The sequence below is a fragment of the Canis aureus genome, chromosome 5 (assembly GCF_053574225.1).
Source record: "Canis aureus isolate CA01 chromosome 5, VMU_Caureus_v.1.0, whole genome shotgun sequence".
NCBI lineage: Eukaryota > Metazoa > Chordata > Mammalia > Carnivora > Canidae > Canis > Canis aureus.
Genome location: NC_135615.1, coordinates 32,952,046 through 32,964,777, shown reverse-complemented (window position 1 = coordinate 32,964,777; position 12,732 = coordinate 32,952,046). Strand labels below are relative to the sequence as shown.

General features: G+C 60.7%; 1 long non-coding RNA gene and 1 pseudogene across 1 annotated transcript; one reads left to right on the top strand and one right to left on the bottom strand.

Annotated features, from left to right (window-relative positions):
* Positions 1-749: 749 nt before the first annotated feature.
* Positions 750-3,885, bottom strand: LOC144313550 (neuronatin pseudogene; annotated as a pseudogene).
* Positions 3,886-9,959: 6,074 nt separating this feature from the next.
* Positions 9,960-12,444, top strand: LOC144313386 (uncharacterized). The gene is made up of 3 exons (XR_013379046.1): positions 9,960-10,149; positions 10,443-10,531; positions 12,284-12,444. It is a non-coding gene; the product is annotated as an uncharacterized LOC144313386 (long non-coding RNA).
* Positions 12,445-12,732: the final 288 nt, after the last annotated feature.

The following is a 12,732-nucleotide window of genomic DNA, read 5'->3' as shown; positions in this document are numbered from 1 at the left end:
CTCCCTGCATGGAGCCTGCTTCTCCCTCTGCCTGTGTCTCTGCCTCTCTCTCTCTCTCTCTCTCTGCATCTCTCATGAATAAATAAATAAAATCTTAAAAAAAAAAAAAAAAAGAAAGAAACAGCAATTCCAGATACTGGAAGCTTCCAGACGATGGGACAGTTGAGTGTAGTTTACACTCTAGAAGCTTCGTCTGGATGCACCACCAAGGTCACCCAATGGAAGCCACAAATGCGTAATGAGGAATAAAAAATTAATATTATCCATGACTGCCTGATTAAAATAAAAGCAGCAAAGGTGCGCCATGAAGAGAAAGTGGCGCCCAAATACTCTTGTTCGATTATAGGTAATCTGAAGTTAAGATTCTTTTTTTATTATTTATTTATTTATTTATTTATTTATTTATTTATTTATTTATTTTTTGGTGCACCTCCACCACTCCACAGGGTCTTGGGACACTGCGAGATGGGGGAGGTACTGGTGGTTTTTTATTTTTTGTAGAGGTGCTCCCTGTCCTCTAGGAGCTTACAGTGGGAGGGTGCAAAGGGGTTTGGAAGGGATCTGGTATTGTCATCATTGTGGGTGCTGCTTCTCCGGGGGCCTACCGGCCCCTCACTGACCTTGGCAAATGCTCCTCTGGCGAGAGAGCACAGGGGACCCCCCATTCCTGTGCGGCACTGGCTCCCATGCTGGCTGAGAAGCACAGGAGCACCCGGTGACACGGCCGCCCAGGGCTCGGGGCAGGGGTCTCAGTCGGGGCCCCCCTGCCAGCGCTCTCCCAACACCTGCCTCCCAGTCCTCGACACCACGTATGCCAGCCTCTGCAGGGAGCACCTGGACACCTCGCTTCTGCAATGGGCTGTGTCCCTGGAGGATTTCGAAAAGTGAATCCTACGCAGTAAATGCAGCATTCCGGGAACACCTGCAGCAGCTCACAGGACGTGTACCGGCCGACGATGAGCAGCTCAGCGGAGGCTGCCGCCACTGCCGCCAAGGTTCCGGGAGCGGCGGGTGAGGGGCTGAGGGCGAGCGCGGTTCGCTGGGGTCCGCCGATCTCTCGGAGTCTGCTGTTGGGCGCGCTCTGAAGTTAGGATTGATTGATTTGTTTGTTTATTTGTTTATTTGTTTATTTATTTATTTACTTTAAGATTTATTTATTTGTGATAGACACAGAGAGAGACAGAGAGAGAGAGAGGCAAAGACACAGGATGAGGGAGATGCAGGCTCCATGCTTGGAGCCCGAGGCAGGGACTCGATCTTAGGACTCCAGGATCCTGCCCCGGGCCAAAGGCAGGCACCAAACCGCTGAGCCACCCGGGGATCCCCAGGATTTATTTTTAAAGCTTTCTCTATTCCATGGAGCGAAGGACTGTCCTAGAACGGCCAGCTGGCCTCGGGCCCCAGGACCGCAGACAGGGTTCCAGGGGGTGAGCCCCTGGCTCTGGGTCCCACCGCCCCATCACTGCTGAGAGACCTGCAAAGTCTGTGACCTCCGTGCAGCTCCGCGTCCTCCGCCATAAAATGTGGGTCCTGCACGAGGGTCTGAGGGTTACGTGCCATGGGGCGCGCCAACTGCTCGGAGCCGTGTTTCACACGCAGCACACGTGCAGCCGGCCTGAGCTCCCCGGAGGTTGCAAAGCTGTGATCCCGGCGTCCGTAGCGGGCTCCCCGTGTGTCCTCAACCATCCCAGGCCCAGATTCGCTCACACAGAAGCAGCCATGGTGACGGGCGATGGCCTCCCCCAAGGTCACAGCACATGGGGCATGAGATGTGATAGAGCGGCCCGCACACCCGCCTGCCAGACATGTGGCGCGGTGAATCCCGGATGCCTGATGCACATCTACATGCCTCGGAGAAGCGAAACAAGAAACACAAAAAGACAGTGGAAGGGGGCCCGGGGCCGCCTGTGCCTCTGGTTGTCTACACGTCAAGATGCGTGTTCCGGGTTTGTGGGGAAGAGAAAGCCGTCACTTTCTGTGCAGGCACGAAATCGGGAGGATTTCCCACCTCTCTGGGGACTGGCACCGTGACCACGTGGCCCTCCTCGTTCTAACTTCCTGACGACGACCGTTTCTCATGACCCTGCACAGCACGTTTTTAACTCTCCAAGTCGGGGGGCAGGTGACACGCAGGGCCTTGGTCTTCCTGTCTCCCTGGTGGGCACGGAGCAGAGCGGGGCGGCTCAGACCGGGGGGAGCTCAGGACTCGGTGAAGTGGGCCCCGCGCCACCCCCGTCGTGGACGAGGCCGATTTGGAGAAACGAGCAGAACCGAGTGCCAGCCGTGGTTCCTTGGGAAGCTTGTGTCGCGAAGGGTTAAAATGCGACCCAGTGGAGAGGACACACAGAGCAAGATTCACAGGACCTGGTTCGGAGCTTTCTAGAAGTCCTGAGATGGGCGGCAGGAAGGGGTGGGTGGAAGGGAAGGGCACGCGGCTCCGCGGTGGAGCGTGGGGCACAGACTTGCCACACGGTCGCTTCGTCATCGGCAACGGGGAAGACGTGGGGGGTGGGGGGCTGCGCGGCCTGTTCATGGCCAACGGGAGGAACGCAACAAGGGGGTGGGATGCGTGGGCTCTCCCACACGCGGAGTCCGGAAAGTCACCGTGAACCTCGACACTTCCCATCTTCCAGGTAAAAGCTGGGAGACAGGATGCCCGGCGCAGGGTGTGGGGTGGCTCAGTGGTGGAGCATCTGCCTTCGGCCTAGAGCGTGACCCCGGGGTCCCGGGATCAAGTCCTGTAGGGAGCCTGCTTCCCCCTCTGCCTGTGTCTCCGCCTCTCTGTGTGTCTCTCATGAATAAATAAATAAAATCTTAAAAAAAAATAATAAAGAAGCTAACGTGCAGTGATTGAAGTGCTTCTCGCATCTTACGGGGCATGAAGGCACCTGGAGAAGGGAGCAGCCGGGGAGCCCCGGGGCCTGCATCCCCGGGGGTGGGGGGGCAACTCCCAGGAGCACAGAGCACACTTGAGTAGGGAGGGTGCGGGAGGCGGTGGGGACACATGCAGACGCGCTCCCACGGTCGTTTTTTAAAAGTAGGATCTGCCTCCAGGGCCGAGCCCCACGCGGGGCTCGAACTCCCCAGCTTGTGACCGAGACCTGAGCCGAGATCAAGAGCGACACGCTTAGCCGACCGAGCCACCCAGAAGCCCCACGGAGGGTCGTTTTTAATAACATGATAGAAACCTGAAAAAGAATACAATACCATGTGGCACGCAGCGCGTTTTCCTGACTGCCGTGAAGAACCGTGGCTTTGTGCAGCTTGGTGCATCCCAGGGTGCTCCGCGGGGAGACTCCTGGCCGGATCGAGCCGTGCCCAGCAGCTGGCCAGCGCGCCAGAAACGAATGCAATCCCAGGTCAGCTCGATCACCATTTTTGCTTTCTGGCTATTCTAGTCGTCCTAACACTTGGATAGAGCTTCTTTGTTTGAAATTGCTTTTTATATATGTATGTGCTTTTTACACCCCAGCTTCAGCTGGCTGGGGAAAGCGCCGAGAGGGTGAGTCTGGTTTCCTGCATGGGACTGCGCTCGCGCCTTGGGTACCGATGGGGAGTCCCACGCTGGGCAGCAGGAGTACCGTGGACCCCGGTGCCAAGAAACTCAGCCCGGTCCCCAGACGGCCGGCAGGGCTGCCTCAGGGGGCAGCACTTCCTGACCCTGGGCCCATGTGCCCCCGCAGCGTGCAGCCCTCCGCCCCACCCATGAGGGGGACAGCATGTGGGGTCCCAACTCAGCACCCTCGGGACCTCTCACAGCTTCCCCGAGAGGAGGCTGCCCCGCTTGTTGGAGACCATGAAACCCAGGAAAGGGCCCCTGCAGGTGTCACAGGGCTTGCACGCGCACCCAGGGCCACCCAGTCCATCGCCCTGACTTCCCGGCATCACCAGGGACACACCACCCACCACCCATCTGGGCACCAAGACACCCCCCCCCCCACCGGCCCTCCTGCTGCTGAAGCCCAGGGACCCTTTGTGAGGTGGGGATTGTACCCCAGCCCGAGCCGCTCCCCCACTCCCCCCTCTCCTCCTCTGGAACAGGCCGGATGTGGAGGGGACCCAGCTACCCTGCACCCCCCCCCCGCCCCACCCCCAGCCCTGCACCTCCCCCCGCAGCCCTACTCCTCCCTTGCCGCTGGCTCCCCCAGCCCTGCTCCCCAACCGCCTGCTGCTGCCCTGCTCAGCCTCATAAGGAAGTCCCTGCCCAGGATGACGTCAGCCCCGGCCCAGGCGCTGTGGAGGGGGGGCCTGGCGGTCACAGGCAGGTTTCCTCCTTGCTGGAAGCCACCCCCCCCACGTCCCCCCCTCCTCCCTGGAAGAGCAGGGCGGAAGTCTGGGAGGGAGGGGCCTCACTCCTGTGGCAGCCCTTGCGCTGGGAGTCCCCGCCCACTGGCGGCCCAGGGGCCCAGGGCGCAGGGGTCAGGGGGCACCTCCTGCCCTTCACCTCTCAGCCCCTCCCCTCCCCTGCAACTCAGTGCCCCTGTAGACTGGGAACAGGGCTCTCCTTCTGCCCCCGCCCCCGCTATCCCTGCTCCCCCTGCTTCCTCTGCTCCCCCTGCTACCCCCCTGCTCTCCCTGTGCTCCCGTCCTCCCCCCTGCTTCCCCTACTCTCCCTGCACCCTCTCTCCACAGGGCCGCAGCCTCTCCTCGTGCCTGCAGACAACTCTCCCGGCCCCTCCCTGCACCCTGTGCCCACCCCCTGCACACATCCTCCTGCCCACATCATCCCCCGTGGGTCACATCACCAGGTCTGGAAGCCAGTGACATCCCCAGGACCGGCTGAGACCCTCAGAACCCCCTGCAGGGCTGCCCCCCCCATGCTGGCCAGGCGGCCGCCAGAGGCTCAGTGGCCTGGAGACAAGACCCCGCAGAGGTAGGGATGCGGCCCGAGGCCCTGAAACGCTGGCAGTAGGCGGCCCTGGGGCCAGGAGCCCAGTGTCCACTGCCAGGGGCGCCCCGAGTCCCGCTGCCTGGCCTTGGGGCAGCCAGGAGTACAAATCCATTGTTCACCTCCCTTGTGTGTGCGCGGGGACACTCGCCTGCACACGCACATGCACACACACACACGTGCACACGCGGTAACACAGCCGCAGAAGGAGCCCGGGGAAAGCAGCGACCTTGAGTGCCCTCAGGAGCTCCCACCGGACCCATCTGCTCCTGGGATCCCAGTCCCTTCTGGCCCGTCACTGAGCCACAGCCAGCGAGATGGGAAATAAGCTCCGATCCTAAGAGCCTCGTTTTCAAAATAGAGAGTGAAGGGCAGAAGCAGAGCGGCCTGAGCCTCGTCACAGCCCAGGAAAGCGCAGCGCACGAGCTGCTCCGGCCGCTCCCCACATGCTTCGAGGGAAGGCTCAGACGACCCGTACCGGGTCCCTGGACCCCTGGGCGAGCCTGATCCTCTCTGCCTCTGTCTCTCTGTGTCTCTCTCTCCGTGTCCCCAGTTAGCCCTTTGGGGGAAACTCCCTCAAGACAACCCAGCATCCTTCCTACGCATCCCCGTGTTCCACACCGCCCCTGCTCTGGACATTGCTTTGCGGTTACTTTGCCCGCCTCGAAAGCCCGCGCTACTTGTTGTTTGATCTCTGGGATTCCAAATCGCTAGAAGTCAAGAAAAATACCATCTGCACAACACCTTATCCCCAACCCGAGACTTCATGGCCAGAGCACCTGCCTCCCCGGTCGGCCTGCCGGTGGCCAGCGTGCCCGCAGGGTTCGTTTCAGTGCCTACACTTGCTGCTCACAGCCGATTCTTTTTATTTTGTCTATTGTTTGTTTGTCTGCCTTAAAAAAAAAAAAAAAACAACAAGAATGAGTTTTAAGAGGAAGTTTCTGAACCCTCTGCTGAGGTCAGAGTCTTGGAGCTGAGAGCAAGCCCAGGGGCCAGGCAGCCCGGGGCGGCGCCTCGTCAGCAGGGCGGGGGGGGGGGGGGGGGGGGGGGGGGGGACAAGGGGACAAAGGTCTCTGTGTGTGGCTCCCCGGGCGCCCAAGGCAGCGCGCGCCGGCCAGCCAGGCGGAGGTCGAGTGAGGCAAGGACAGGACGGCCACCCGGAGGGGCCGGGGCCGGAATCCGCGTGATTCTCCTCGGGGAGGATGGAGACTCCGCCCGCGGGGCCGGCCTACCTTCCCCCACGTCCCCGGGGGCCACCGCAAGCCAGTGCTGGTGTCTGACAGCCCTGGACCAAGAGGCCGGGCATCCCCCGCAGTGCCCTGACTGCCCTCCAGGGGGGACCAAGGAACCATCAGCACCACGTCTCCAACCAACCGCACCGTCTCCAAAATACTGTTGTCTTCCTTGCCGACCGCGGTGCCTGGGCCTGTTCCTGCCCAGCCTCCTGGGTCCCCACGCGGGGGCGTGGAGCAGGTGCCGATGCGGCCGCCCAAGCACAGAGCCAAGGAGGTCTGGAGCACAGACCCCTAGGCCTTTTTCCCCGGGACCCACCAGTCAGGCAGTTGCCTTCGGGAGACGGTTTGCAGATTACAAATACGGCGGGGGGGGGGGGGGGGCAGTGGGTGTCCCAGGGGCCGGGGTCTCCTCCCGCCTCGGCGCTGCGCCGGGACCCGCACCCCTGTCCCCTGGCTGGTGTCTGTTGGACAGGTGCACCCGGTTGTGGGGAGAGGCTCCTCTCTCCCTGCCTGCAGCGGGGACATCTCCGTCTCCAAGGCTCTTAAGCAAAAAAGATAATAAAATAAAGAATTAGATAGTAGGTAATACATTAAGTAAAATTGATTTTTTTTTTTTAAGAAAGGGCTCTGGAATTTCTATTTTTTTTTTTTTGGAATTTCTTTTATTGGCACTAAAAGCAGATGGTAATGGGCCTATAGAGCTCAGTTTAAGGGCGAATGTTGAGGAAACAGTGACGATGACTCTACCTAATAATAGAAGTGGGAGGGGGCCGTCTCGGTTGTCCTTCCCCTTATGACGCCCGCCCGTTTGTTCAGTGACCCGATGCCCCTGTATCAGCAGCCGTGGCGGGCAGATCAGAGCTGGCCAGCGTGGTGAGTCCGGGGCGGCTGCGAGCCCCTGGGCCAGCAGCCCTGAGTCAGGACGGGATTAGCCACGAACGGCAGCCGTGGCATCGTGAGGGGCCGGGAGATGGCAGGGTACTGGTGGCCAAAATGACCTGCAGGACCTCGCGGAAAGAACGGCATTGATTCACGCAAGAGAGCCACTGGCCCCAGTGAAACCCCAGCGGGGAGGGGGTGTGGGGGGCGGGCAGGGCTGTGGGAGACAGCACCCCGGCCTCACCGCAGCTGAGAAACTAGGACCGGACTCACCACTTTCAAGAGCTTTCTTGTTGGTTGGTTGGTCCCTGGGGCAGGGAGGTGTTTGCAGACACATGGGGCAGGAGGGAGTGTGGCTTCGAGTGTGCAAGGAAGGGGCCCCACACGCTACCAGGTCTGGTGGCCCCTGGAAGTGGGGGGGTACCCGGCAGGAGGCAGGCGGGTTGCAGCCGGAGCCAGGTGCGCTTCTGCATCCTGCTACTGCAGGGGTGCGTCTCTCCCTCCCTCTCTCTCTCTGCACCTCTCCAGTCTCCTAAGCTAACTAAGCAAGCTGGCTGTTCATGGGATGACCCTTCACCTGCACCCCATCTGCAGAGGCCAGGGGCCTGGGAGCCTGGGAGCCTGAGAGCGGGGGACTGGATGCCTGGGGGGCTGGGGGGTTGGGGGTGTTCACCAGCATGACCCTTGCCTGCACCCTGACCACAGAGGCCTGGGAGCCTAGGAGCCTGGGGGGCTGGGAGCCTGAGAGCAGGGGGCTGGGAGACTGGGAGCCTGGGGGTTTGGAGGGCTGGGGGGTTGGCCAGCATGACCCTCGTCTGCACCATGACCACAGAGGCCTGGGAGCCTGGATGGCTGGGGGGCTGGGGGTTGGGGGTGTTGGCCAACATGACTCTTGCCTGCACCCTGACCACAGAGACCTGGGAGCCTGGGAGCCTGGGGAGCTGGGAGCCTGGGGGGCTGGGAGTCTGGGGGGCTGGCCAGCACCTAGTGCCCTAGGCACTGAGCCCCTGGTGACCTGGTGGGTGGAGTGCCAGGGAAAGCCGGGTGGGGCCCCTGGGCCCGCTGCCTGTAGGGACCCAGGTGAGGAGGGAGGCCACTCCAGGAGGAACAAGCAGGTCCCCAGGATGTGGCCTGTGCAGAAGGCGTCCTGAGAGCATGTCCCATGGGTGCAACAGTCACTTGCTCCATAGTAGAAGTGCCTCGGACGAGAGGACAAACAGCCAACCCGATGGGCCCGGGCTGGAGAGGCTCATCAAAGAGCAGTGTGCCTGGAGGTGTTCCCATGCACCCCCTCAGTGGGAGAAACAGGAGCTCTGAAGTGGGTCTCAGGTGCTCGGACAGGAGGGGGGTCTGAGCACCAATGGGCAACAGACTCAGGCCCAACACCTGCTTCCCCCCCGGGGCATAGGACGCTCATTCCCATTACCCTGGGCTTGCACCCCACCAGCTGGGCTTGGCCCCCTAGGAAAAGAGGGCTTGCATGTGGGCAGCCAGGGACCATTCAGAGTCGGAGACGTGTGCCCCGGGGCCTGTGGCGACCTCTCTGCTCTCTGCCATCAGCCCTGGGCCGCCCGGCCAGTCGCCAGGCCCGGAGTGTCCCGGACTGTGTGCAGCAGGTGCTAGTTACGTGTGCACATACGTACTCTTGGGCAGAGCAAGAGGTCCGTGGCTTGCACCAGAATCTCAGGCAGCGTACCCCCAAAATGTTAAAAATCACCTGCTGGATGCTGCATGTGCCACTAAGACACGTATGGCCCGCGTGCCCGTTTGCAAACTGAAACAGGGTTATTATCGATGGCTTTGCGTTCAGATGTTTCAGACTGTTTGCCCTGGAACGCCTCAGCCGTGAATCATTTCAGCTGGACCCACGTGAACCGGGTATTATCCATCCAAACTTTCAGGGGCCCATGGAGGACACAGGTCTGCGTAGACGCTATGCAAACCAACGCTCAGATTTTCGCATTTCTCAGCCGGAGCAGGACCTCACCTGGCCTTAGGGAGGAATTCGACTCCTCAGGGTTCTCTGGAGAAACAGAACCTGTGGGATATACTTATACACACACGGGGAGGGTGATCATGCGGATCTGAGGCTCGCGCCGCTCTGGAGGCCCAGGCTGGGGATCCAGGAAGGCCGTGTGGGATCCTCGTGCAAACCCACAGGCCGAGGCCCAGCGGTGCAGGAGGACAGGCCGTCCTGGCTCGCAGCAAGAGCAGATTCTCCTTCCCTCTGCCTTTTTATTATGTTCTCGGCCTCAGGGCACCGGCGGAGGCCCCCCCTCCCCCCACACACTGGGGAGGGGAATCTGTCTGCTTCCCTGAGTCACTGGATTCAAATGCGAAGCCGTCCAGAGACACACCCAGAGTAATGTTTAACCGAACATCTGGGCGGCCTCTGCCCGGCCAGCCCGACACAGAAAGTCACCAGTCAGTCCTTCACGTGGCTCGAATCACAATTTCCTTTTCCAGCTGGGAGATGCGCCTGCAACTTCGTTTTCAAGACAGCCACCCCTCGTTCCCTCTGCTTTCCAGGGGAAACGAGCCCCAGCAGCGACGGGAGTGCTCGGCGATGCTCCTCTGCCGGGACAGCCCCTCCACCCCTCACCCCCACCCTCACCATCACTGGGGCCTCCTGCTAGGCCAGCCCTGCTGGAAGGAGGAGGCCCGGCCGCTGCCAACCTACCCCGCGAAGGAAATACCGTTGCCCCTGAGAGGCTCCAGTCTCTGGATGGAGTTTGCCTTGACGGTGGAAACTCGGAACAGCCACATACGTGGTAGAAATAGTGAGACTGCCTTCCGCTCCCTTGCCCCCGCCGCCTCCCAGTTTCTAGAGATTCTCATTGGCTCAGGAGGACGAGATTGTGCATCAAGGTCTTGGAAAGCATCCAAGTGTTCTATATATAATGCAAAGTTTAGCTATTAGGCACGGAGCACAATTATTTTTAAGTGTGGACAAGGACACTGAAAGACAACCGGCCCCGGGAGGCGGGGGCGGCGGCAACGCCTAGTTTAGCAGATGACTGGGCGTTGTGCGTGGACTTTCTAGGAAGGAGGAGAGGGAATGCGGGGCATGTGGCCAGGCTAGGCCAGGTGGTGTGTGTGCAGATAAGCTTGGAGCTAGCGGGACGGGGACGGCTGGAAGGCTGGAAGGTGAGGCAACTGCCAGGATGAGGGGCAGAGTTCAAGCCTGCAGGCCCCGGAGGACCAGGAGGGAGGATGGAGACGCTTCCTCCAGCAGCCCCGAGGAAAGCGGATCTGCCCGGACCCCGGGAGTGTGTGCAGAGGCCGACCCTTCCCCTGGGGGAGCCTTCAGCTGGGCCTTCAGACCTGGCCCACACCAGGCTGCGGCCCGTGGCAGGCTCCGGGCAGGGGCCAGCAAAGCCCGCTCGAGCCCGAATTCCAGACCCCAGAACAGTTCTTTTTTTTTTTTTTTTTTTTCCCAGAATAGTTCTGGCTGTGATGTGCATGCTGGGATGAGCCACAGAAGTGAGGGGTCACTCAGAGGCAGCGCACGTGTCCCGTCCGGCTGGAGGTAAGCTATGCAGTCACTAGGGCAGGCAACCTTCTCCCCTGGTGCCAGAGGTGCTCTTCCAAGGCCAAAGTTAAAAAGCAGAACAAAACAAAACCCCATAACGACCACCCAGCTGAAGGGTTTGAAGGAGGACTAAAATACCTGTATTGCAAAAGAAGAGAGCGGTGGCTCCCTCCCAGCAGCTGGCGGTCCCTGTATGCTGTACGGGGTCAGGGCTCCAGAGTGCAGCTGGGAAGAGCGCTGGGTGACCCACCTGAGCCACAACCCCGGCGACATAGACCTTAGCTTTTGCAAACACACAGAACCTTGGCGGCAGGGAGCTGGGCGCGCGGGGGGTGGGGGTGGCGGGGGGTCAGCTCTGACAACTCTCAACCATAATGGTTTTAAATTAGCGATCACATATTTATTCCAGCATGATAATTAACAACTATTCCAGTGTAGACTTTTGCCAAAATTTATTCAACCCACTTTCGTGTTTGGCCCCCGTGTATAGCCACTGTTCCCTACCTTATGGACAATTCAAAGACAAATGACCCATCTCTAACTTTACATTATGAAATGCCGATTGTATAAGAAGGTAAGGGCCTCGGGGCTCAGCTTAAAGCTCAGTGTACACCCACTTTTGCGAGTGCAGGATGCTCTAGGAAGGAGCGATTCTAGAGCATGAGTCCTAGGTGGGGGGTGCGGGGGGTGCACGACCTCTGGGCGCAGCCTGGCTCCGCTCCCCTGCCCTGGGAGAGTGAGGGGCACCCGCCCGCCACCCCCAGAAGACCCAGCGTTCCTTTCCAGCAGCCCCTGCCCTGCTCAGAGCAGTCACTCTCAGGCTTTGCAATCCTCAGAAGACACCGGGAGCTTGCTAAAAGCACATATTCTCGGGGAAACACCCCAAAGCTGGACTTCAGCGGTTCTGGTGGGGCTGTGGAAATCAGGCCAGGGTGGTTCTGACGCCTGCGGGGTTAAGGAGGCACCAATAATTCTGGCCGAGGAGAGGTCAGCCCTCCAGCCTGGACTTTTTTTTTTTTTTAATTTTTATTTATTTATGATAGTCACAGAGAGAGAGAGAGGCAGAGACATAGGCAGAGGGAGAAGCAGGCTCCATGCACCGAGAGCCCGACGTGGGATTTGATCCCGGGTCTCCAGGATCGCGCCCTGGGCCAAAGGCAGGCGCTAAACCGCTGCGCCACCCAGGGATCCCTGGTCTTTTTCTTTTACAATAAATGTTATCGCTCAGAGGGGCGAGCTCGAGGATGAGGGGTAACTGGGAGGGCCGAGCACCCCAACCTAAATGTGCGTGCCCCCACTGTTCCCCTGGGGTGGCCCAAGTAGCTTGTTTGTGTTGCTATTACTTTTCGGGTTAACTCAGCAAGTCTTTCCTCGAGCTCTTTTTCCCTCTCATGTCCACCCCACAAACCTCTATTGCGCATCCACCTGCAGGCTGAGGCCTTCCGGAGGGAGAACTGTGGGTGGGGGATTTCTGAGCCGCGCTTCTTGGGGTCACCTGTACTCCAAGCACAGAGCTGTGTGCCCGGTGAACAGGAGGCCCCGGAAAGGGCCCAGCTCCACGACAGAAGCAGGGGCCTGGCCCTGAGCTGAGCTCTGTGCAGAGTGGGCGCGGGTTTCATGCATCGCCCAAGGGTACTGGATGCGCATGTTCTAGGTTTGGAGATTCCCAGCAGAGCTGGCACAAGTCGGGGTCCCCAGGTGAGCATTTAAGTCTAATCTCCCTGCTAATCTTTCCTGCCCCCCCCCCAGGCTTCTCCGCATCCCAATCCGGCTTAGGGTGGCGCCAGGGCCCCTCCAGTCACTTCCTGCTCCTCCTCCAGCCCGGAGCAGGCCCAGGTCAGCCAGCGTCGCCCACTTTTGCCCACCAGCTGGGGGACCCCGGGCAGGTGCACCCAGCCCCGGACTGTAGGCCAGGCCCGGAGTCGGCTACTCTGAGGAGAAGCTGGGGGCCCTGCGGTCGGGGTCCCGGCCCCCCCCCCCCCCCCCGCCGCGACCCCGCCCACCTCGGGTGCCCTGGGTGCCCCACCTGGGGGCTATTCCCGGGCGTCCCGGAAGCTCCCCGCTCCCTCCCCCACCAGTGCCCCCGACCCAGGCCCTGGGGGAGGCTCCTTCCCCAATACGGGCGCCCCCCCCCCCCCCCGGGGCTGTGCCCGCCCCTCTCAGGTGCTCCGCCCACCTGCCGGGCTTTCCTCGCCCCC